Source organism: Equus przewalskii, chromosome 2, assembly GCF_037783145.1.
Source record: "Equus przewalskii isolate Varuska chromosome 2, EquPr2, whole genome shotgun sequence".
In the NCBI taxonomy this organism is placed as follows: Eukaryota; Metazoa; Chordata; class Mammalia; order Perissodactyla; family Equidae; genus Equus; species Equus przewalskii.
The window spans coordinates 2426688-2449599 of record NC_091832.1 but is presented as its reverse complement, the minus strand read 5'-3'; the positions used below and the strand labels follow the sequence as shown (position 1 = coordinate 2449599).

At 46.9% G+C, this 22912-nt stretch overlaps 1 protein-coding gene across 25 annotated transcripts in view; it reads right to left on the bottom strand.

Moving 5' to 3' along the window:
- DAB1 (DAB adaptor protein 1) overlaps window positions 1–22912 on the bottom strand; it is a 1091055-nt gene that overhangs the window by 296290 nt on the left and 771853 nt on the right. For 2 of the 25 annotated variants that reach the window (XM_070609440.1, XM_070609442.1), the window contains exon 1: window positions 11025–11234. The exons of 20 other annotated variants lie outside the window; for them this stretch is intronic. The gene's annotated coding sequence lies outside the window, so the exon portion shown is untranslated. Of the gene's footprint in view, window positions 1–11024; window positions 11238–22912 lie in introns of those variants that run through there. 3 more of the 25 variants (XM_070609444.1, XM_070609460.1, XM_070609452.1) reach the window with 3 other exon arrangements.

The window sequence follows — 22912 nt, the reverse complement described above, 5'->3', positions numbered from 1 at the left end:
GTACTTTATCAAAACCCCAGGCGATTCCAATGGGCAGCCAAGTTTGAGAAGCAGTACTCTAGACTAGCCGAGTTCTTCTCAAGCTTTGATGTGCATATGAATCACCTGGGATCTGTTAAAATTCAGATGCTGAGTCTGTAGTTCTGAGATGGAGCACGAGATTTTGCATTTTTAATTCACTGCCAGGAGATGCTAACACTGCTGGTCCATGGACCACATGCTGAGTAGCACAGGCCTGGAATATACCAGCTAATTCTCCCTAAATTCCCTCTCCAGTCTTGCTTCCCTATAAATTGCAAGTTGAACACTTCATTCCAGCTGACTGAAAGAGACAAGTAAATGGTAAGATAAATACAACGATGGTTTATGACAGGAGCTGTGAGAGCCCAGAAGAGGGCATCTAATCAGACAAGGGGGTGGTCGTGGCTGAGAAAGGCTTCCCATAACAGGCTATGATTTCATTGAGTTATACAGAGGAAAATTATTCCCAACTCAGCAAAGAACTGGACATAGCCTCAGATTTGGGGTGGGAGGTAGGGCAAAAACAAAACACAGGGCAAATTCCAGAGACTTAAGTATTTCTTAGTCCGCATGGATTCCATCACTCATTTAGCCACAGATCTGGCCTAGGATTTTCCCTTCACTGTGGATTTGAACCATTACTTAACTTTTCATGCATTTAAACCATATCACCAGAACCAGACCACGACCTCATCACGGGCAGAAGCAGGTTCACCTACGTGGTAGCCCTCCCTTGGTACCCAGCAGGATGTCCAGCACACCATAGATCTCAGAGTATGTTGGTAAAATAATGAAGAATTACAGTTTTTAAAATAGATTTTTCAGTTCTGATATTTTTTTTGAAGCACAGATTAGTGAAAGGCATTAAAGTTATTTGTCGAGATTTTGAAAACGATGTAAACCAGTGAGATCGGGATGGAGAAATGTTACCAAGGGTAATTAGGAAAGAGGAACGTTTCGAGAGAGGCGTCAAGGAGTGGAGGCAGCGTGAGGATGGCGGGTGTCCGTATTTGCAGGAGCTGGTGGGGTTTCTCTCTAATCTGAGAGCAGCACAGCCCAACCTGTGCAGATGATCGGCACGGAGGGGAAACAGTTACCCGTGTTCCGGGCAAATGAAACGGCAAAGGGCTGGGATAGAGAAAAGTCAGCCTAATTCAGTCAGACGTTATAGTCAGCCCTGGTTAATGTGAAACAATTAATACAATCCATTTTTATGCAGATTAAAACATTTCAAATGAACAGGTCAATAGCACTCATATGTTCTGAATTTGGGCCCCACCAGAGCCGGTGAACCGTTACGAGAACCAATCTAAACTCATTACAGAGGGGACTCCGATTCTCAGAAATTCACACTACACTCGATTGGGAGTTAATCGCTCATATTTTTCTCTCATCTACCAGGTCTCCTAATTTGATGACAGGCTTTCTCTTATGACAAAGGACAAAGAGAACATGAATTATTCATTAGTAGTAAAGGTATCATTTTATCTGCTTATTTTCCAATTAGGAGAAGTCAGATAACGAAGCAGTCAACAAAACCAAGAGATTTTCCCCCATCGTATGGAATTAAAAGTAGACGGTGTTAATGTGGGTCTTGGAGTCTATAATAGAACATTCAATTAGCAGCGTGTGTTGGGGAGGAGAAGGCGAAGAAATGGGAAGTGCTCACTGTCTAAAGGCCTCTGTGTGGCAGGGCTCTGAAGCTCCTCCCGGTTGGTCCCCACCAGCCTTTCCTCCCTCCTGTCTCTTCACGCTGCGTCACTAGCCAGGCGCACCCTGACATTCAGCCTCTAAACCTTTACTTAAGCCCCACCCTGGTTTAGCTGTCTCTTCCCTCTGCTCCCAGTAACCTCCCAATTATTCTCTAAGGCGCTGCTCCCCCTCTGCACCCCGTGAACAACTTTCACAGTCCTCCCCCGCCCCCACTACCCACAAGGCCCGCACAGCACAGAGCTGGCTCCCCTCCTTCACGTTCCAGTCACTCTGGGTAGCTCTGTTTGGGTTTCAAATGACTCCTTAAGAACTACTCGAGAGCTGGGCTGAGGACCTTTCCTCTTTATATCTTCAGGACTTGCACAGAGTAGGTGTTCAACGAAGGTCTACCCCATCCCCAGTAAGCCGTGCATCTCCCAGGGATCCTGGAGCCTTCCACTTGACTGTCCAGTGGAGCCACCAGGAACGGACACCAGCTTCCCTGTGCTTCAATTGCAACTTCCCTTTGGGCCAGCCTTGGGCAGACGGAGGAGTGGGACACACCCCTCTGGCACTCCCCTGGACACCCCTCTGAATCCCCAGAACCAATCACCTGCCCCTCCTCTGGGCTCTCAGACCCTCTGTTGTTGCTGCAGCTAAAGGGAGTCAGCCTGCTTTGCTGAGCAGGCATCACGCAACAGAGTGGGAAACGGCGAGGGTCAGACCAGCGCTGCCGCTTTGAGAAAATCACTTAAGCTTCTGAACCTTGGTTTTACCACCTGTGAAAGGGGATGAACCTCGCCTACATGTAGGACTGGTGTGTGGACTAAATGAACCACTATACATAAAGTGCCTCACATGGTACCCCGTGCTGGGTAGGTGCTATTATTATAACCAGATGTTTACGTATTTTTTTTTTCTGCTTTATTTCCCAACCCCGCCCCGCCCCCGGTACATAGTTGTCTATCTTAGTTGCAGGTCCTTCTAGTTGTGGTACATATTTTACTATCTACTAGACCGTGAGCCTCTGAAGGATACGGACCCTGTCTTACTGATCACTTTTCCTCCTGGAGGTCTGCAGCCAAGCTGCTATAGACTGAATGTTTGTGTACCCCAACTCCTTTGTTGGAATCCTATCCCCAGCGTCATAGTATTAGGAGTCAGAGCCTTTGGGAGGTGCTTAGGTCATGAGGGTGATTACTGCCTTTATAGAGGAGGCCCCAGAGAACTCCCTCGCCCCTTCCACCATATGAGAACACAGAGACGTCAGCAGTCTGCAACCCAAAGGGGTCCCCACCAGGACCTGACCATGCCGGCACCCTGACCTCAGACTTCCAGCCTCCCCAACCATGAGAAACAAATGTCTGTTGTTTAAAAGCCACCCCGTCCATGGCATTCTCTTATAGCAGCCCGACCGGACTAAGAAACAAGCCAATGGCTGTAAGTAGGTAACAATAGTTATTGAAGTGAACGACTAAAGGTAAACTGAGATGAAGAGGAAACAAAGTTCGAGACATCTTTGGCCTCCCTCACCCCACCACACCCCAACCCAGAGAACATACTTCTAGAAATCACGAAATTCATGATTTTGATAAATCAAGAACTAACTGGACCTCATTGTTCTTTTTCAAATCTGCAGCATCAGGGCCATTTCACTAGCTCACTACTGATCTTCAACCAGACACTTTTCTCTCTGACCCTTGATTTCTTGGTTTCTAGAACAAATTTGGATGAAATAATTGCTTGGCTTTCTTCCAGCATTAAAGGTTTATGAGTCTATCCTCACCTACAAATGATTCCATTTATTCAACAAGCACTTACTGGAGCTTTCCTTGGGCTCTGCACTTTGGCTAAGCATGGGCGTAATGAACAGGACACACTCCCTGCCCCTAAGGAGCTCACAGTCCAGCAGTGAAACATCTGGAGATAGTTAACAAGCAGCGTAAATTGACCACTCTAGTCCTTTCCATAATTTTCCTTTATATTCAAAATGTCAAGCCCTACTCGGTCCACCTTGTTCTTCTCAGCCCCCAAACTGGCCAAATCATATGAACTTCAGGACATCCGGGCTCAAGGTCAAAACAAAAGAAAATGCTCACGTTCTGCCTTATCCTGACACATTCTAAAGGCAGCAGGGAGCAAAAGTGGGCAAACGATGACCTAATCCAGCTTTTCCCAAAGTAACTTCTACAGAAAACTAGGACAGGGAAGTGCTTAAAATGGGTTCCATGGACAGGTGTACATGGGAAGCACTGTGTTAAGCACCCCCTCCACTGCAGGACTTCTCAGAGCATTTATGTTACCACGCACACTGTGACTCTCTGTTGGGAAAGGCAGTCTAATGCCTGTAGTCTTTCAACCCCTGCTCAGCCATCTATAAATGGGCCTTGGGCCTGGAACACTTCCTCACCCAGAGATAAAGAGCCACGCAGTCTGTGCTGGCCTGACCCCCTTTGTGTGGGAGCATCCACCTGTTTCAGACTCCATGTGTAGTACTCCTTTGTTCTGCTTAGAGTGTGTGCCGGGTACGCCCCCTGCTTTGAGTATTTCAGACGCCACGGGGGCGCAGGGAGTGTGTGGGCCAATGCCTTGCTTTGTCTATCAGCCTTGAGGGACCAGCACCCACTATTGGAGCTGATCTTGCTCTCTCTCTTCTCCAAGGTAAAAAAGCATTGTTCCATCCAGTGCTCGACTGGGCCGTTTTCCTTGGCCACTCTGATACCAAGATGCCGAGGGTGGGAGTGTTTGGACTTGCATCCTCGGTGGCTGGCTCTGTGCTGACCTTCATTCTCCTTCATGTAGTTGGAGCCCCCACCCCCGGCACTGGTAACCAGTGCCTGTGTTCTGCTCCACACTCTCCAAGAAGAAGACGGAGCAGGCAGCATCTCAGTCAGCTTGGGCTGCCGTCACAAAACACCACAGACTGAGGGGCTCGCACGATACGCTTACTTCCCACAGTCCTGCAGGTGGGGCGCTGCAAGAACGAGGTGCCGGCAGACTGAGTTTCTGGTGAGAGCTCCCCTCCCAGCTTGCCCACAGCGCCTTCGTGCGGTGTCCTCACAGGGTGGGGAGAGAGAGCAAGCTCTCTGGTGTCTTTTCCTATGAAGGCACCAATCCCATCATGGGGGCCTACCCTCGTGACCTCATCTAACCTGATTGCCTCCCAAAGGCCGCACTTCCAAACCCCACCACATGGGGAGTTGGGGCCTCAACATGCGAATACTGGGGGGGCACCAACATTCAGTCCACAACAGGCAGTGCTGCCCACTCTGTGTGCACTGACAGCCCTCTGTACAAGAACATCAGCTGGGGCTACGTGCCACCTCGGAGACCTGCTGAGGCAATCGAGAGCGTGAGCCGTCAGGGAAGGAGAGCCCTGCCGGTCCTCCCCGGAGCTACCCCACGCGCCACCATCCTGCAGCAGCAGGTGCCCTACACAGAGGGGTCCATCAGTAACTTTCCTGACTGCGTGAACGATCTCTACACGACCCGGGGGGAAACCATCTTCCAGTCCTCCAGGGCTGCAGATGGGGCCTCTTCAGACCTGCTGCCAAATTTGGCAATCAAGCACCCCTGAACGGTTAGCTCTGCCATGGAAGATGCCAGGGGACAAAGGAAGGTTAAGAGATCACCAAAATGATAGCATGCGTCAGAACACACCTCCTGTGCCTTGGCAGGAGAGAGGAAATGTACGTCCTAAGACGAATCACTTTAAGCTTGCCAGGGAACTGAACCAGAATAGGAAGAAAAGGATTCTAGTCCTATGGGCTGGGCAGCTCCACAGTGGCCCCTTGAGATGTGAGTGGCCAAATCACTGACTTTGGCAAAGTTATTTTTCCTTGAAGCCAAAGAGATTAAAAAGTAGGAAAAGAAAATGTGAACATGGGGATTGATCGATCTGAAATTCAGGTCTAGGGTACCGTTAGGAAGTTTAAAAATCTCCTTCAGTGATATATTTTTTTTAATTGGGGTCTCTAAGGACCCCACAGGGTGCATATGGGGGGAGCAATCTAATCATTGCAGAATACGAGTTACTGAGTCTCTTGGATCTAAAAATACACATCTCTTGGTCTTACCAGGTTGTTTGCTAACCAGGACGGCTGCAGCATCCTGCGGGGTGACATTTCTCGCAGCTGCCACCTAACTAGCAGCATAGAGCACATCCACCTAGCTTCTGAGAGGTAGGTGGGTTTGTGAGTTTTCTGGGCCACATCACTTGAATTAAAAGCAAAGAGGAATGACCATCTCTGAGCAGAAGGAGGGAGCTTGGAGGCAGGCCTTGGATCTAACATCTGGGCCAGGGCTAGAATGGCATGTGAGTTTTCCTCTTGCTTGCCAGGTCTGATCAACAAGTAAGTGGCAACCTGGAGTGTTGTGCTAAGAAGAATTTTGAGGCTATATCAACCCATGGAAATGAATTAGAGAAGTCCACTGTGAAACTGAGCTGTGGTCTCCTAGACGCCAGTATGTGGCATTCCTAGGCTAGAAGCATCCTACACATTTGCACTATATATTTCCCAGTAGAGAATACTTTTGTGTAACCTTATTGACCTATGTTTCTGCCAGTTTCTTGGTCAGGTTTATTTCAAACATTTTAAAAATACGGACAGTAAGACTTTCATGAAGTTTATGTGATTTGACTCTGGTCACAAAACTAATAACTGGAAGTGGCAGGATGTAATGCTAAGAGTTCTCTCTCCATCCCACCAGTTTCCCCACCTGAAGGCCAAGACAGGGTTCTTGTCTCCTTCATTGACTTAAAATCACCGGGGAGAAAACCTGGAGGTTGGACACCTGCTTGAAATAACACCTGCCCATGTGGGGTGTGAGAGATGAAAAAATACATCTGAATATTACTTTGCGAATTACAAGTCACTAGAGAAATTCTGGCTATTAGTAATAAAATCATTGGTAGTCGTATTAATATATGGAGAGAGAGCTAACAGGCTGACATGAAATGAGGGTCTTAGGAAAAATTATTCACGTTGACAACACGTCAAGAAACAGATTCCAACCCAACCTTCCTGCATGAGAACATTTCTCACCCCGCCTTTCCATAATTCTATAATTCACATGCTCTATTCGGGTCACAGCCCTCACACGGCCTAAAACAACATCCCACACAGCAGCCGGAGTCCCGTGTAGACAGAGCTAGACTCTGGTCAAGAGATTTTGCTGAGCAGACCAATCAATCCCAACGTCACAAAACTAATTAGTGTCACAAGAGAAGTGGATGCCAGGCAGCCTGCCTGCCACACTCGCCCTCCTTCCTTCCCACACAGCCCGTGAGAGCCGTTGGGAACACTCTTCTGTGTCCCACAACACAAGCTTAACGGACACCATTCCACACTGGCTTCTAGTTCTTGGTTACAAAGTCACTGACAGAGATGCGTTTCTGGGCCGTTACTCATAGTTCACACCGGCACCAGCTCTGGAACCACTCTCCCTTTCCAGGCTGGCCGTTCTGCTCTTTGCGTATTTAAACAGTCATTCTGATTGTTCAGGCTTGATTATCTGCCTCTTTGAAATCTTTCTCCAGTGTCATCAGCAGTTCGATTCTTTGTTATGTTTAGATTTAACAAGGTTATTTATGCATCACATTCATTAATTCCAGGACGGTCTGCAATTTGTCTTTTCCCCTCCAAAAAAATAATAATAATATATACCCATAGCCACACACACACTATATTCAGAGGATACTCATAACAGTGAAAGAAGGTGCCTGAGTGCTCAGCACTAAATCTTCTGAATAGTGAGAAATCTACTATTAAATAATCTGGAAGAGGTCAATCAATAAAAATAACTAAATAATTGATGGTGTTATATTAGGTTAAAGTATAACATATGATATTCATTAACTCGTCAAGAAATATCGCTTGAGTTAAACCACATCTCTCAAATGAGCATTTCTGGTGTTAATTCAAAAGGCAACAGCAGCCACCCAGGGGATGTTTTGAATGTTTTATGCTTTCATTGCGGTGGTGTTTATAGAGGGGTTAGCAGGGCAATAAGGATCATATTTAGGAAGGCGGCTCGGTGACAGCTAAGGCATTGAACTGCAATCAAGTCATCCGCCTTCCCTTAAGCAGCCTGGACAGCTCCACTCCAGCTAATCAGCCCAGCTCCGCGAAAACTGACAAGCTTGCGGAAATTTACTGTAGTACTAAACAGGGGCTTTCCTTTCTCTTAAAAATAAAATAAAAAATCCCAGGACTTGGTGTTTATATTGCATTTGGCTCTGAAGGGCTCTCGGATATTGTTGCATTTTATCACCGGGGTGGTGCACCCATGTGCTTACGACCCAGGCTTCTGGAAGCAGCACAGTGAGCAGAGCACACAGGTTCTGGAGTCAGAGAAACCTGAATCTGAAGCCTTGCTATACCACTTACTAGCTGGGTAATTCCAGACAACTCATTGAATCTTACTGAGTCTCAGTTTCCTCATCTGTAAAAAGGAGAGAATAATAATGACCTTGGAGTTCAATGAGACGATGTCCACAAAACATCAGCCGTGAATCCAGCCAAGAGCAAATGGTTAACAGAATCTATGCTTCTTTTATTTTTCTCCCCACTTAGCAAATGAGGAAACTGAGTGTCAATGAGATGTGCTTCCTGAGAGCAGGGGCTTCCCCTCACTGCTCAGCGTTTTCCTAGGGCCTAGGGCCGTGCCTGGCATGTAGGAGGCACTCAGGAATCTTGCTCATGTCCGGCTGGCTGGCCTTGCCCCCCACACTATTTTTTAGCCTGTTGGAAGTACTTGTAGTTCCCCCAACAGACCATGCAGTGTGACCCTTCGATGGCTTAGCACCTGCAAGGCATATGCTTTCCCTTTGTGAGGAGTATCCTTCCCTCTCCTCTTCCTAGTGAAGCCAGCCTCATCTCTCTCTCCTCTCTCTCTTTATTTTTTTTTTTGGTGAGGAAGATTGGCCCTGAGGTAACATCTGTTGCTAATCTTCCTCTTTTTGCTTGAGGAAGATTGTCCCTGAGCTAATATCTGTGCCAATCTTCCTCTATTTTGTATGTGGGACACGACCACAGCATGGCTTGATGAGTGGTGTGTGGGCCCACACCTGGAATCTGAACCTGTGAACCTCGGGCCATCGAAGCAGAGTGTGCAAACTTAACCACTACACCACCAGGCCGGCCCCCCAGCCTCATCTCTTTAGCCATCTAAAGAGCATCATCTCTCTGTAAACACCCACGCTCGCCTCCCTGACTCCCTCACTCTTACCCATCTCTCCCCGTTCACCCCCAAGGAATCTTACTCCCTCCCTCATCCATGCTGCCCCTCGCTCCATCACTGAACTCAACATTATGAATTATTATTTATGAACCAGTATAAACAGGTAAGCCCCCACAAAGCAAGGCTGGGTTGTATTTTGTTTGACTCTGTCTCCATAAATGCTGGCAGAGAAACTGTCTGCCAACAATAGGAACAATAAGAATACACCAGGAAGAACAGCTAACATATATTTGGTATGCACTCGTTCTGTGCCAGACACTACGGCAATTGCTTTATGAGCACTATTTTGTTTCATCTTCCCAACAACCCTATTATTTAAATCTCTTGTTATTCCTATTTTACGAATAAAAGTTAACGTCACAGAGAGGTTAAACAACTGGTCAAGATTGCCAAGCCTCTCCCCAGTAGGGAGACACTATGGCCCCGGGGTCAAGGATCGATTTCTGGAGTCAAAATGACTCAGCTGAAATACGTTTCACCATCTACTAGCTGTGCGACGGGGGCCTCACTCACTACGTGCTTTCCCACACCCTTCTCTGTAACCTTTGCCCACTTGACTATAAAGTTAAACTCCACACCCTTGCCTCCTTTTCAGCTTGGGTCGGTCAGGTTCCCCCATTGGAGGCAGAGGAGATGCAGACGAATGTTTCCCTTTCCCAAAGAGGCAAAGCCTCAGAAGTTGAAGGCTTTCATTCTTCCCACAATTGCTCTTCTCCTTTGGCTCTCCTCCTTCTTCCTGACTGGGCATTGAGGCAAGAAAACTGGAGCTACAGCAGCTACTTTGCTCTCATGAGGAACAAAAACCACATAGTAAGGACGATGGATTGGAAAGGCAGAGGCTCCTGGGTTCTTGAGAACTTTCTTGAGCAGATTTACCAGCACAAGCTTACTCTCACTCTGGTCTTCTTTTTATGTAATAAAAATAAACATCTTACTTGTTCAGGTCACTGGCTGTTGAGATTTTTGTCATTCACAACCAAACACATGGATAAAGAGACCTAACCTCACTGTGCCCCAGTCCCCCAACTGTCAAATGATGGGAATGGCAGTGTCTGTGTCTCACACAGTTGTGAGGATGAAATACAACGCATCTAAAGAGCACTGCTCAGTTTCCGGTACACAGTAAGAGCTTATTCAGTATTTATTATTGTTGTCATTATTACTATTACTACTGCCACCACTCCTACCAGTCCCTGAGAGACTGGGCATCAAGAAGCCCAATGCTCAGGGTCCTTTTGTTATACGATCAATCTTCCAAAGCTTCTCCTCTTTTACACAGATAAATACACCAGGTAAATATCTTTCTCTGTGGCTTATGAAGAATGCTACTAGGTCTCCTTGTGTCATGCAGTGTCCACACAATTCCCGAGATATATGTCGGACGGGGATTATACTTACATCTAACAGGTTAAAAACTGCAGACTCAGAGCTATACAGCAATTGCCCAAGGTCACACGGCTAATTTTATTCTAAGTTTTATGGAAGCTGGAATAAATTCCAGACGTCTTATCCTGTTCCACGGAGCCCTGCTTGATCTGACCCCTGCCTGCCTTCCACCAGGCACACTACTCTTCTTTCTGTTCCTTAAATATCCCATATTCTCTCCTGCTTCAGTGCTGTTGCCCTTGCTGTTCCATCTCTTTGCCTTGTTCTTTGCATGGCTGTCTCCTTCCCATCCTCTGGACCTCAAAGAGGTCACCCCGAGGACCCTAGTAAAGTGCCTGCTTCCTAGATCAGGGGCTCTCTCTCACCTCACCCTATCCATCTCCCTCACACTTGTAATGATCTGCTTATTTGTCTATCTGTCTACTGATTCACTCCCTGTCCAGAATGTAAGCCTCTTTAAGGCAGGCACTTGTCTATTTTGTTTATCACCATAGTCCTAAAGCTGGAGGAAGGGAGAAAGGGAAGACCTTAAACCCAAGCGAAAGTCGGAGCTTCACACCTGGACAGACCTGGGATCAAATCCCTCCTCGGCCACAGGATAGCATAAGGCAAAGCACATCACTCGACGGCTCAGGTTCTCAGCATCCTCATCTCTAACACAAGAACGGGCACACTGAACTTACAAGGTTGTTGTCAACGTGATATGCAACAACACGGGTACCATGCCTGGCACACACGTGCCCAACGAGCACTTGTTCCTCCCCTCCTTATTCCTCCTCTCATGTGTGTCGCCCCCCGTGGCGCGGTGCTGGGGGGACTGGGCTTAACCGACGAGTCAACACAGGGAAGAAGAAATGAGGAACTAAACATGGAGGGCTCAGCTGGTCCCGCCCATCACCGCCCCCCATCCCCGCCCCCCATCCCCCCCCCGACTGCAGCGCGGTGACGTATCTGCAGAGCGCAGACACGGTTAGCACGGACTGCCTAGCGCTGCCGTGAGGATTAGATGAATTAATCAGTTACTGCTTTTTAGAACAGCTGACTGCTTTGAAGGGTTCTGGTATGTAGTAAGCGCTCAATAAATGTTTGTTATATTATATCCTGTGTCTATGTGGACCAAGCTAACCAGATTTGACATTCTCAATTATCACTGAATGTCTACTCCAGAACAGGCTGGAACCCATCACCATCATCACCGTTGTCCTCTTAGATTGGCAATGCATGTTGTATTGGGCATACTGCCTAGAGGGGGATTGGAGGAGGAAGTGATGGGGGTCGTAGAGCTGGAGCATGGGGTGGGGGAAGGAAACAGAAATAGGTCCTCAGGCCTTGGACTCCTGTTCCCTCGAAGGAAGGAAACCAGGCCAAGTGGAAGCCGCCTCGGTGGGTGTGAGTCGGGCAGTGCGGTCCGGCCAGGGTCACCTTGGTGAATATGGAGGCCAGACTAAGCTGCGGAGCCGTGTGTGTGAGGGAGAGCCTGGAATCTGCTCAGAGGACGCCTGTCTGGAGTGGACTCCAAGCTCAGGACCCCGAGGCCTGAGCACAGGGCTGAGGAAGCACAGACGTGAAAGGGCATCCACTTGGAGGGAGAACGCCCATGCCCACGTCCTGACGCTGTCACTCGGTGTGCTCCCCTGGGTCAGCGTTGTAACCACTTGGAGATTTTTCCCTCATCTGTAAAGAAGTTAATCACTCCTCCTCCCTCGCAAGCTGCTACAAGGATCCCTGACATAATGCCTTACTCACGGTGAGCATTTAATAAATGACCAATAATAAAAATAATAGCAAACACTTACAGGACCTACTGTGTGCGAGGCTTTCTTGTAAGTGCTTTACAAATGCGAATTGACTTAATCCACATACTAACCCTGTGAGGAAATGCCATTAATAAGAACAATGATGATGATAATATAGTAGCAAATATAATAGCACTTCCCATAGGCCAGACAACGTTTTAAGCTTTCCACATACTAACTCTTACTCACAACAACCCTGTGAAGTAAACACTAGTATCGTCCCCGCTAAACAGATGAGGAAACTGAGGCAGGACTGGTGAACCTGCCTGGGGTCGTCTGGAGTAAAAGTGGAGCTAGGCTTCTCATTAGCTTGGCTATGGTACCTCTTAAAGGTCTTTTCAGCAGTCAAAGAAGTTAGTAGAAATATGTTCTAACTATTCTCCTAAGCTGAGCTGAAATCTGTTAAATGTGTCAACTCAAGAACTTAGGAGCTCCCTGGCTTTCTTCTCGAGACAAGTGAATAGAGCTATGAGGACCTGGACAATCTAAAAAAACCCACAATGTTAAAATACAACTTTATGTGCTCTGCTAATTAAAAAGAACAAAATACGTTTGACCCCAAATGGGATGTAGTTTGAACAAAACTGGGTCTTCAATCATTCGGAAATGCTAACATGCTGACTGCCTGATTAAACACAATTTGTATTGTCAATAAAAAATGCAAATGACTATTTTACTGGCAAATACAGCATTAGACTTTGCTTGATATGAGGATTAAATTGCATTTCAAGAACAATTCAGGAGGTCAGATAATAAATGAACATCCCCTTCCATTGTCCTCAGGTTCTGGAGGCCAGGATAGGAAATACAATAACAAAAATAATTGCCTGCCACTGTGTGCCATTTCAGTTAAAATAAAATCCGTGCCAGTTTTGTGTAGTGGAGAATAATATTTAAGCCCCCAAATGGGAACTGTAATTTAGCGCATAATTCCTTGAAATTTACATGGCACACTCCCACTCATCTGAATCAACTGATAAACTCTCTTTTATTTGTATTAAAGAAAATGGGGATTAAAAGGTCGAGAACTCACATAGTGTAGATGCTGAGAGCATGGGCATCATTTTAAAACCTTTTAGTCAATCTGGCCCAGAGCTAAATCAAGTACACAGGAATTATGTTTGACTGCAAATACTCCTCGGTTATAGATAGGAATAAGACATGCATTTCGAATCCCACAGAAAAATATGGAATCACAGATGTTGCTTCTGAGCATCTTTATTTCTGAAATTACAAATAATCATTGTTGGCATCTGCGAGCAGAAAAACTCAACAAGCAAAGCAATACCTCATCGCTGCATGGCGATGAGATGAAGCTCAGGGAGGCGGGCTGCCGGCGCGGCGTTAACGCAGTCGTGCACTTACGTTCAGAGATGCACGTGTCATTTTGGTTAAACATCATTGCCCAATTTTCCAAATTTCCCCTTGTTACTTTTTTCTCCACATTTTTCACATTAGCTTCAAGTAAGACAAGTTTATACAACCTCTAAGACCCTGTTACAGCTGTTGTCGTTTCCTTTCTAAAGCTGGAATGCATTTTCAGAGCTGTTGGTAAAAACAGCTAATCCAAGAGGAAGCTAACTAGACACTTCGAATGCATGAGATGAGTAACCCAAGAACTAAATAGAAGTATTTGGTTTCATTGAAATTGACCATTTAGGTAAAATCTGGATTCAGAAAACATTAAAATAAAAAAATGCCTTGGAAATACATATAATGCAGGTCAAACATGCTAATGATCTGAGGATGTTCTGAACAACTTCCTTGGAACTCACATCACCACTAGGGGCTGGTTCTGATTGCTGTGTCTCAGGCATTGCTCTACATGCTTCCACATTAATTCCATTTTATAAAGGAGGCATGGAGGGGTTAAGTCATTTGCCCATGATTACACAGTTATACGGTTTGGGGGAGGTCTGGCTTCTGAATCTGGGCTCATAACCATATCACTTTTCAGCCACTGACAAGTCCCTAGATGTTACCTCTATGTATACCCTATTTATTAAGATAATTTCCCTAAGCAATTTGTATTTGTTATTTATGTGTGTAGTAAATACACAGACCCAGCCCTGGTGGTCTAGTGGTTAAGATGCAGCACACTCATCACCATGACTAGGGTTCGATTCCTGGTCAGGGAACCACACCACCCGTCCATCGCTCCTTAGACTCTGGCAGCTGTGTGTTGCTTCAGCTATGCATAAAAGCCCTGCCACCGGCATTTCAAGTACCAGCAGGGTCACCCATGGCTGGACAGGTTTCAGTGGAGCTTCCAGACTAGACAGACTAAGAAGAAAGACCTGGCCACCCACTTCTGAAAAATCAGTCATGGAAACTACTAACAGCAGCGGAGCACTGTCTGATGTCGCACCGGAAGGTGAGAGGATGGTGCAGAAAGACAGGGCCGGCTTGTGCTCTGCTGGACACAGGGGCTCCAGGAGTCATAATCAACTAGACAGCACTAACAACAACAACAAAAGTTTACAAATAGATATCACTTTCCCATTTTAGAGATGAGAAAGCAGACTGAGGTTAAAGGATTGCCGCTGCTCCCTCCCAGCATGTGGCAGGCAGGATTGGAGCCCTCAAGGCCAGCCTCCCCCTCCCACGTGGCACGGCCCCTCCTCTCCAGCATCAGTCTCTCTGAGGAGCATCCTCACACGGCGTGTGTTACTCACCCCTGAAGGATGCTGGCTCTCCAGCTACTCAGTGTCCTGCATCTCAGTGCCTGGCACCTAAGCACCAACTCAACAAGCACTTGAACGACTCTCTGGAATCCATACTTCCCACCAAGTGCACAGTTCACACTGCTGCAAACCACCACATCCTTCTCGTGGGTGATTGCAACAGTCTCCTCACTGTAGTCTCCACTTTTGCTCCGACTCCTCTATAATTTTCAAAACAGCATCAGATTCTTCTAGAATATTATGAAGCTCTCTATGAACTTCTTGCCTGACCCCTTTATTTCTCTGGCCTCCTTGGCCACCTTTCTCCCCCTCCCTTCCTCTGTTCCAGGCACACTGGCTGCCTTGGGCTTCTTCAAATACACACAGCACGCTCCTGCCTTCCCATCTGCTGCTCCATCTGTCTCGGGGTTCACAACAGCAGACACCCACAACCTCCTTCAAGTCTTCGCTCAACTGTCACTTCCTTAGGGAAGCCTCCCCTGATTTATCTACTTAAATTACAAACCCCATCCCCTATGCTCCCGATCTGTCTCCCCTGATGTTTTCTCCATGACACTTTCTAACATACCACGTAACTTGCAGGTTATTTTCCTTATTGTGCAAAGACCCAACTATAATGTAAACCCAGCATGGCAGAGCCTGCCTGATTTACTGCCGTATCTTCAGCAAGTGAAGCGCTTCTATTGCACGAGCAGGTGCTAACGAACAAGTGAGTGAGTGAGCAAGCAAGCGAGCGAGTGAAGGAGGAAGGAAGGAAGGGTGTCTTCACACTGCTCGTCCTCACGCGGCCTGGGCTCCCACGAGTATCCACGACAGACCAGAGCCACCATGTTCCCCCAGGAACTTCCAGGACTCCAAGGTCTTTCTGTTCATGCTATTTTCTTCTCTCTTTTCCCTCCCTCTCTATCCCCCTTCCCTACTTGCAGTCCTTGTGTCCCAATTCAGAGAAACAGAGTTCTAGCTGAAAAACTTAAATCCTGTAATACAATCAGGGACACAAAGACCACCTGCTCATTTCAGATGGTGGCTGTGGGTACATAAAAACAATAGGTACGTGTCCTTCTTTACCATTTCAGCCCCTCCTTGCATTGGCCATTCTCAATATCTGTCTAGTAGCGTGAACCCAAGCATCTGGATACAAGGCGTAGTTTCTGAAAATTTCATTTCAAAAATTAGAAGCAGGTTGCGATCTAATATAACCTTATGTAGGCAAAAGGAGCTGGCTAAACACATATGTGGCATCTATTCCTGCTTCGCCTTGCACAGTAAGCCGGAACCCCGTCTAAGCCTGCAGCTCTTCAGACGATTGCTTCAGCGTACCCTAATGCGACAGTGTTCTTTCAGGACCCCAGTACTGGTACTAGTCACAGCCCCGCCCCCGACAGGTTCATGTCACTTCAGCTCTGTTAGCGCAACTATAGTCACTAAGAATGCCCACTTCATAAGTTTAGTGAAAGCAACAAATGCAGTATATCTTTGCAAGTAGTTTATAAACTCTCAGTGTTGAGAAGCTATGTTATCTTGGCCAAGTTACTTACCTTTTTCAAGCCTCAGTTCCCCCATCTGTAAAATGGGGATAATGAACAGCTTACTGCTGAGAGAAGATCGGATGAGAGAAGGCACTTGAGAAAGCCTGACACACTGTCCCTACTCAGGACATGTCCGTCACAAGAAGCCTTCTGCCCTTCTCCTTCTGACTGACTTTAGGAAGAAATATGACTTCTTTCTTTAATAAACTGTTTTCAAAGCCTTTAACAAAGCACTCTGTTATGTTCTTACCACTAAATTGCAATTTCTAAGGGTACACTTAAGAAAGTAATGTGGGCGCCACAAGAAGTGATTACAGACCCGCGGCCTCAGGCTGACATGCTAACTGAGCTGCTATGTTTAAGGTGCTAATAATCCCATTTTTTAGAAGTCACCTTTTAATCAAAATCCAACCAGTATTTGCCGAACATACTCTGAGTGCATACTACCATATTAGATACTGTAAGAGTTTTCAAGAATTATAACTAGAAATATGTGTTGGATTAAAAAATTGATATGATCCCATATCATAGCCCTTACAATCTAGTTATGACAAATGACATTTAGTGCCACAAAGTTAAGTGTCATCAAAAGGTTTTAATGTTTAAGTAACAGATATATTATTCTGAAGCAGCACTTAACTAATTTCCCATGGACGCCATGGAGGCAGAGCTCTGGAGCTTTGTGGGAGTGGCAGAGAGTGAGCAGGTCCTAGGATGCATTGGGTTCATGCAACAGATTTGTCCTGTGACGGAAAGTTCTGATGCTGGTCACTCAGGCATGTTTGGAAGATGACAGAAAGCAGAAGCAAAATCCCTGTGCCCTTCAAGTTCCCCTAAGTAGAATGGGATTTGCACAGTCAACATTACTGCAACCTTACCCTCATTTGATTTATCTGAAAATGGGAATAACAAGTAAGACACCACTTATATGCCTTAAGCCCCTCTCCATAAAGAGGAAACCCCAAACAAAAATATATATCAGAAAACTCTGGAAATCCTGACATGAACTGAGGCAAATTATGCTTGTACGCAACTCATGCTTGATTACATTTAAAAGCATGCGCCTGTTGTCAATTTGCATGTGTTCTCTGTTGGAAAATGAGCACCCTGGATCTAAGGAGGAGCAAACAGTGCAGATCCAGCCTGCTGCTGTGGCTCAGGAAAGCCTCTGCATCTGTGGGCCACGGCCCGTAAAGTCTGTCTATCAGATGCACTGTACTTGAATTGATCGGGTAGCCATCTGTATTGATTCGTGCGGCCACCGTGGAAACGCAGCCACTGTAACCATTTACTAAGCTACATGGAGACACATCTACATTTGCTTCAATTCCTTCAGAGGAGGCTGCAGCATGCAGGCTCTGCCTGGCCAGCCAGGCTCAGTGTGGAACAATAGGCAACATGTATGGAACATCAGTCTCATGTCCGGCCTGTGCTAAGTGCATGCACCGCACCGTTTATTCCTCACGACCACCCGAGGCGCAGGCGCTGAGGAGCAGAAGCACAGACTCTGAGCGGGGGAGAAGGCTTCCTAGCTAGTAAACAAATCCGTCCAACACCGGCACCTAAACTCTGCACTAGGAAAAGGGCCTCCAGGCCAAGGCACGTCCTGAGCACCCGCTCAGTTTACTTGTTTTAATCTTCCCAACAGTTCTGATGATGGGCATGCTGATCACAGGAAACAGGCTCAGAGGAGCTGCCTAATTTGCTCAGGAAGAGTCAGAGCTGGGTTTCACCTGGCAGCCAGCACTCACAGCGCTTCCTGTGCCCAGGTACTGTTCTAAGACTTCAGAGAGTAACACGGAGCAGCTCCACGAGGTGACTACTGCTCTTCACCCCCATGGTACAGAGGAGGAAATCAGGCCTGAGGAGGTTAGCAACTCTCCCGAGTTACACAGCGGGTGAGCGCCAGAGACGCCGATGTGGGCAGTCAGAGTGTGTGCTCCCAACTTCCATGCTCCATCTCTGGCTGGGGGCTCCCTGCGTCCCACGCCCCACTCCCTTCCCCCCCAGTTCCTCCCCACACTCAGGTCAAGGCAGTCTGCCTGGCTCATGCTGTCACTCGGCTGGCAAGCAGCTGGGAGATCAGCCGGCAGCAAACCGTGGTTTCAGTGCGAAGCAAACAAGGCATAGGACTCTTTCTGTGCTCTGTGGATCTGTCAACTGTGCTCCCCACGCCCGCAGACGCCTGGACAATAAAACTGTTAGCTTGACGTGAATATCAGAAAGGAATTCAAATAAACAAAGGGAGAGTCCTTCTAACCCTTTAGGCTGTACCCCCTCTAAAAGTGGGTTTTTAATCAAACGCTAAGCATTGGTATATATATATATGAAACAAGGGGTCCCTAAACAAGAAAAAAAAGAGAGAGAGAGAGAAAACTCTTTGGATTTTCTTTTCTTTTCTTTTCTTTTTTTTGGAGCTGTTAGACTCTCAACTAGGTTAATTTCTTTTAGAATAAGAAAACAGATCTCATCTGTGGTATCTAACTACAGCATTCCCAAACCTTGGAGTACCGAGGTCCTGAGAAAAGATTATTACCAAGAACCCACTAAAAAGACATGTCCCCCAGCCATCCAGTGGTCAAACAGGTTTAGGGAACGCCATGTGTAAGAAGCCCCTGCCGCTGGGACAGAACACACACCGACACCGTGAAAGTCCCGAGAAGCTCTTAGGTAATGACACTTGTGGAACGTGGCTCAGCACTACTCAGTGTTAATCGAGAACATTCTCTGGAACATTGTGCCAGGCACTATGGCAAGTATATTATTTGACTTGCTTCCTTTTACCCTGACAACAGCCCTAGAAGGCAGGTACCATCCTTATGCCCATTTTACAGGCGAGGAAACTGAGGCAGGGTTGAGTTACTTGCTCATATATAATTTGCTCCAACCACGTGGAACCACCCAGAAGGAACCTTGCTTTTCGCACCTCTTTGCCTTTGGCGTGGGCTATTTCCTCTGCCTGGAACTCCAAACCCTCTCACCTGGCTGAATCCTATGCATCTTTTGAGACCCCGCTTCTCCCTAAGGCTTTCTACTGCCACTCCCTCCGAGGTGGATCAGAAGCTCCTCCTCTGCATGCGCACCGCACGCACGATGCTGTATTATAGGATGTTTTTATGGGTCTGCCCCTGCAGACATGAGAGCTCCTCCACGGGGGGAGTGTGCTTTGTCATCTCCTCATCTCCAGCAATGGGCCCAGCCCTGGCATACAGCAGATGCTCAATATTTCCTACCGAAAAAGATTCCTACTTAAGACAGTGACTATTGTTTGCACGAAAACAGAGATCAAGGATGACACTAATAGCAACAGCTCTGATCGACTGAGATCCTTCTGACATGCCAGCCTCTGTGGCGAACCATGATGTGGGGCATCATTTCACCCTCACCAGAAGCCTTTCAGACATTTGGAAATATTATCCCCATTTACAGTGAGGCAAAGTGAGGCTAAAGAAGGGTAATTATCCAGCCCTAATTTACACAACCAGTCTGCAAGAACAACAAACTGCAAGATGCAACAGAACCAGGACCATCCAGTTCCGAAGTCCCTGCTCCCCACACGTGCCGTTCCATGCTGCGTCTCTGATTTTTCATGTTAACCACAGCACTGAGATCTCTTCTAGAACGTCATTCCCCAAGAACGCTGCCTCTGCCCAGCCTCTTCTCTAACTGTTAAAGGAAATGAGCTGAGATCGCCTTCAGCTCTGCCGTGGCGGTGGCGGCTGCAAAAATTAATCCTCTGCCATTCTGCATTTGCTGCTTGTGAATCAAACTGTGAAAGCTAATTTAAAAACTTTCACACTTGGTTTGAATGAGGACTGTCAGCGCTTTGGGGATGCTAAATTGTACACAATTAGCTCAAATGCTGTTAGTTTAGGCATACCCAGCAGCCTGTCAAATGAGAGGTTCCCATGGTCACCCCAGTGAACCAAGGGGAAAGTCAGAGGCGGTTCCAGCAAACGGTCGCATACAGCGATGTACGTGGGTCACGGCGGCATCGTCCCAGTCTGCAGTCTTGTTGAGACTGAGTGCCTCCCAGAAGCACCAGAGCTTCGCTGAGTCACGGTCTCGGAGACACACAAACCTGCGTCGGACCCAGCTGTGCCGCCTACGAGCTACGGGGCCTGGGGTGACTTAGAGAAGAAAAGGATACCTCTGTTTTACCATCTGTAAAATGGGGCGAACACTGCGGTCATCATAAGCCTTTGGGGGACGGTACAGAGTGCATGAAAATCCCTTGGCATGGCGCCTCCCACGTCAGCAGCCAGCTGGCACTTGCTGTTTCATGCCCGTCATATGCCACCCTGACAGGATGTGCACGTCCTGGGGGCAGAGACACAGACAGTCTTCTTTACCCACATGTTCCTGGCACATCTGCATTATCTTAGAGCCCAATCTTCTTCAGGGTGATTATTACCATTATCATTAATAATCATATTATAATAATACAGTTCAGACTCTCAGTGGGTCCTAAGTTTTGCCCGACACTTCGGCAGAGTGTGATGGAAGGAGCACTGAGCTGGGCCTGGGGGGCTGTGTTCCTCCTCTGGATCCACCTTTCCTACTGGCAGGGGCGTCTGCACAGACCGTCTAATCTCCGGGGACAGCGTCTAGCCAATAGCACACCACTCTAAATGGTTTGGGGTGAACAAATAACAATATATTTGAGCCTCTATTTTCTCATCTGAAGGATAAAAATAAAATAACTGCCTCAGAAGAAATGGACATGATGGCACCCCGTGAAGGGGAAACAGAGCACCAGCACAGGGCCAAGGTGAAGAGGGGTAAGCTCAAGCCAGCAGAGAGGCCACGAGCCCTGCCTGCCATCGAGGCTCCCCCATCACCAGCAAGCCCAGGGTCAGCACTGTCACCCATGTGGACTCATTCCTGCATCTAAATAATAAGAGCTTCTATCTAAGTGAGGTCTAGTGCTCAGGCATCTGATTCAAAAATTCTACAATCTTTGTAACTACCAAAGGAAAAAAAAGATTTAATGAAAGAAATTTAATAACAGCAGTTCAATTTTAAGGCAAAAATAACTGTAATTACTTGGAGGCTTCATAACGTCTAACATCTGATTAAAATGAGCCATCACTCCTGAGCTGAGCTGAGGGGTGACCACGCATCACGGCCCTGCAGTGTCACCCGGCCTGCAGGCAAAGGACTCTGGCCCGCTGCTCCCTCGCACTTGCAATGCACTCCCATCCCTCGACAGCAAGGGCAAAGCAAATGCACAACAGACACAGAAAGGGGACAGAAATTGACACTCGTGGAGCTACTGCTGTAGGTCAGGAACTAGCAGGCCTTTTAGAAACATGGCTGCTGTAGACACGGTCATCATCATTTAAAACTCAAACCCTGAGAGGGAGAGGGGAGAAACCAGCCCAAGATCGCGAGAGAGCTAGAAAATGGAACAGAAGAGTGAGTCTGGGACCTGAGGCTACATGGCTGCCCAGTGGCCTTCTTTCACTTGCTAAAGGGGGTATGTGGCCTGAGTGACATCGAAATCCCTGCTTTGTCATAACCAGCTCCGGGGTGGCAGTTCTCACCAATTTCAGGGGCACAGGGAGGGAGGAGGGAGCAGACAGAGGAGGGAGCAAGACAGAGGAGGAAGCCGCACGCCAGGTAATGTTCCAGCTTCAGTCTGATTTCATAGGTACGAGCTCAAAAGCCTTCTCCACATTTTACTTCAAGAATGCTACCTCCCAGGTGTTTAGATGCAGAAACAATTAGTATTTTAAAACATTCATCCTTTCAACAAACAATTAATGATTAAATATTCATCCATTCATCAAATATTGAAACTTCAATTCTCAGAGAGACATTCTGGCCACCCTGTGTAAAATGAAACCCCCACATTTCTTAGCTCTGCTTTGCTTTTTTACTAATATTTTAACTATTATAATATACATGCAGATACAAATTTATAAATTTTATTTTATTTATTGTCATCTCAATTACCAAAAATGGAAGCTCCCCTCTGACAAGAATTTCTAACCTATTTTGTGGCTGTGGCTTGCCAGCACCTGGAACAGTGTCTAGAGCACGGCAAGCTCTCCGAAATATGTGTTCAATGGATAAATGACGTAATGAAAAGCTGAGGTTACAGCAGAGTAAACGAATAGACCATTTTTCTGGCCCACATGTCAAGTTCTCAAAATATAGTGAACTGTTTTTAAGTCTCTTTATTTCAGACCATCTGAACCACCACTTGCCTCCTTCAATTTCTCAATCATTTAACAGGTCATTATTGAGCGCCTGTGGTATGCCAGGCACTGCCTCAGGTGCTTGGATTCCAGTTGTGAACAAAACAGATGAAGGCCACAAAGCTCACATTCTGGTGGAGAAACCAACAACTAAAACAAGATAGATGCCTTCTATAACATAAGGTAATGACGCGAGCAATGACATCAAACAATCAAACAGGGTAAGGAGAGAGAGTGACGGGGAAAGGCAGAAAGGTGAGGGGCTAATTCAGTTCAAGGTCAGGGAAGCCCCCTTGAGCAGGTGAAGCTGGCAGCAAAGGCGGGTTATTCAAATCAGGAGAGGACTTGGGGTCAGCAGG